This window comes from Protobothrops mucrosquamatus, unplaced genomic scaffold (genome assembly GCF_001527695.2).
Source record: "Protobothrops mucrosquamatus isolate PMUCROS unplaced genomic scaffold, P.Mucros_1.0 scaffold4433, whole genome shotgun sequence".
Classification (NCBI taxonomy): domain Eukaryota; kingdom Metazoa; phylum Chordata; class Lepidosauria; order Squamata; family Viperidae; genus Protobothrops; species Protobothrops mucrosquamatus.
The window spans coordinates 42,071-44,962 of record NW_015390345.1 but is presented as its reverse complement, the minus strand read 5'-3'; the positions used below and the strand labels follow the sequence as shown (position 1 = coordinate 44,962).

Sequence of the window (2,892 nt, the reverse complement as noted above, 5' to 3'; positions counted from 1 at the left end):
TATATGTTCACCACCCGAGTTATTTGTAAAAATAATAAAGGTGGATTCAAATAAATAAATACACACACACACACCCCAGCTGCTTTCATGCCCAAGGTGGGACTAGAACTCACCATCTCCTGGTGATTGGCCCAAAGTCCCCCAGCTGGGTTTCATGCCTAAGGCGGGACTAGAACTCACCATCTCCTGGTGATTGGCCCAAAGTCACCCAGTTAGCTTTCATGTCTACGGCAGGACTAGAACTCACCATCTCCTGGTGATTGGCCCAAAGTCACCCAGTTAGCTTTCAGGTCTACGGCAGGACTAGAACTCACCATCTCCTGGTGATTGGCCCAAAGTCACCCAGTTAGCTTTCAGGTCTATGGCAGGACTAGAACTCACCATCTCCTGGTGATTGGCCCAAAGTCACCCAGTTAGCTTTCAGGTCTATGGCAGGACTAGAACTCACCATCTCCTGGCGACTGGCCCAAAGTCCCCCAGCTGGCTTTCATGCCTTAAGGCGGAACTAGAACTCACCATCTCCTGGTGATTGGCCCAAAGTCACCCAGTTAGCTTTCATGCCTAAGGCAGGACTAGAACTCCCCGTCTCCTGGCGATTGGCCCAAACTCCCCCAGCCAGCTTTCACGCCTAGAACTAGAACTCACTGACCCCCAGTTTCTAGCCTGATGCCTGCACCCCTACACCATATTAGCTTTCTTCAGATAACTACACTAGCATAACATATAAACTACATCCCATTATAATCTATTGCAGTGTTTCTCAACCTTGACCATTTTAAGGCATGTGGACTTCAACTCCCAGAATTCCACAGCCAGCAATGCTGGCTGTGGAATTCTGGGAGTTGAAGTCCACATGCCTTAAAATGGTCAAGGTTGAGAAACACTGATCTATTGTGTCTTTAGTAAATATCCCTTACCTTCTTTCCTTGCCCTTCCTCTCTCTCTCTCAAGCTCACCCTCTTTTAAAAGCAGCTAACATGGGCCTCTCACCGGGCTTTATCTGGCCAGCGCTGGACACTGGATACTGCCTTACTCCCCGCCCTGGCACAAATTCCCTCTGAGGAATGAGCCCACCGCCCCAATTCCAGACCCAGCTCCTGGTGGGGCTGTCCCGTGGCTCCAGCTCAGGCAGCATCGGGTGTGTCCCCCATGTTTTGGTCCGCAAGCCGGCAAAAAAGAGCTTGGCCGCCCCGTCCCTTCCCAGGCATCCACGACCTGGGACAAAAAAAAGGGTCCCTCCGATGCTGCGCGGTCCAGTCTCTCCTGCATCCGGGGTTGCCCCTGGCAACAGACCCTCGCTCACCTCTAGCCGCACCCGGTCCAGCTCCTCGGCGGAAGCGATCGGTCTGCGTGGCAAGGGGAGGGAGGGGATAGAACGCGGATGTTTACTTTCCGAGGGCGCGGAGCCTACTGGGAAATAGAGTCTTTGTGCTCAGCTCAGTCATTTGCATAAATAGCATCACGTAGCCAGGTTTTTTGTTTTTTTTTTTGCTGTTGTTCTATGCGATCGTTTTTTCCTTGCAGGTAAAAAAAAAAAGTGAACTTATCGTGTCTAATGCATAAGAGAAAATAACAGGAACCTGCCGTGCCCCCTCTTAGCTTGGAAGCTATGCTGGCTGAGGATGATGGGTAGTGTAGTACTGACCGAGATTTGTCATTGTTACAGCAACGGTTAGCAGCGATATTCCAGTTTGCTTGCTTTGGCGACCCACACATTTTGGTTCCTGGGATTCCGCTTCCTATTCTGTGTCCTGGTTAAATAGTTACTAGCTTTCAATCTTAAATTCAGAATAAACACATCAATCCCGATAAAAGAGTGCTAAAAGAGTGGCTCCATTGGGTGGTTAGTTATAATCCTTGTTTTTATAAGGCTAGATTTCTGCATGGCTAAGTAAGTACGTTGTACGTTGTACAAATGCAGCCAATTGTGATATGGTTAGGAATAACTTCTTGTCGTTTGCCAAGTCAACAAATAAAACCCTTTTTTTTTTTTTATTTCTGTCACTGAAAACCAGAACAAAAACCGGTTAGGCTTTGTGATTCATAACTTCAGGAGGGACATTGTAAAAGAAGAACTATGTTAGTTTATAGCAGTGTTTCTAAGTTTCCAGCTTTAGTATGTACAGATCAACTCCCAGAATTCCCCCGCCAGCTCTGCTGGGGAATTCTGGGAATTGAAATCCATACATCTTAAAGTTGCTGAAATTCAGAAACACTGCTCTGTACTAGAGCAACAAAAAATTGGAAGAAGTTTGGTAGTTTCTTTTTTTTTTACAAATTTTATTAAAAGGCAGAGCTATAATCCTGAACTGTATCTCTCATCATCAGATGCCAAACGATGTAGACTGATGGAGGGTTTAAGTTGGGGTGAGATTGGGCCTCAGGAAAAACTGATGACTGGCAAAGACTGGAAACAGAAGCAGTAGCAAATCTTATGCTTCTACCTCAAGGGTGCCCAACCTTGGTGACTTTAAGACCTGTGGACTTCAACTCCCAGAATTCCCCAGCATATATCTGGTTGGGGAATTCTGGGAATTGAAGTCCACAGGTCTTAAAGTTGCCATGATTGGACACTTCGTTTCTACAGTATAGTTTTCTTCCAATTTCATGCCAATATAGACCCAAGGATGGGTGGATAGTACGGTAACTACACTCTGGGAAAAGGCAATAATCAAAGGAACTCACACCCTGCTTAAGACCCCAGCCTTAACACAAGAATACCCCAGCAATCAATGCTCATAATGGAATTTATGAGGCATGACTGTAATACAATGCAGAATTACTTAGTAAACTTCCCTGAACGCAGCGATGTTTACTTCTAAATGCATACTTTCCTATGATAAAGGTTTAGACAACAGATTTTCAGCCAGCAGAAATGTAGTTGCTACCTTT

At 46.1% G+C, this 2,892-nt stretch overlaps 1 protein-coding gene across 1 annotated transcript in view; it reads right to left on the bottom strand.

Moving 5' to 3' along the window:
- The window catches only part of RABAC1 (Rab acceptor 1), a gene marked incomplete in the record, with an annotated part of 9,648 nt that extends 8,288 nt beyond the window's left edge, over positions 1-1,360 (bottom strand). The window contains 1 exon segment of the mRNA XM_015828378.1: positions 1,304-1,360.
- Positions 1,361-2,892: the final 1,532 nt, after the last annotated feature.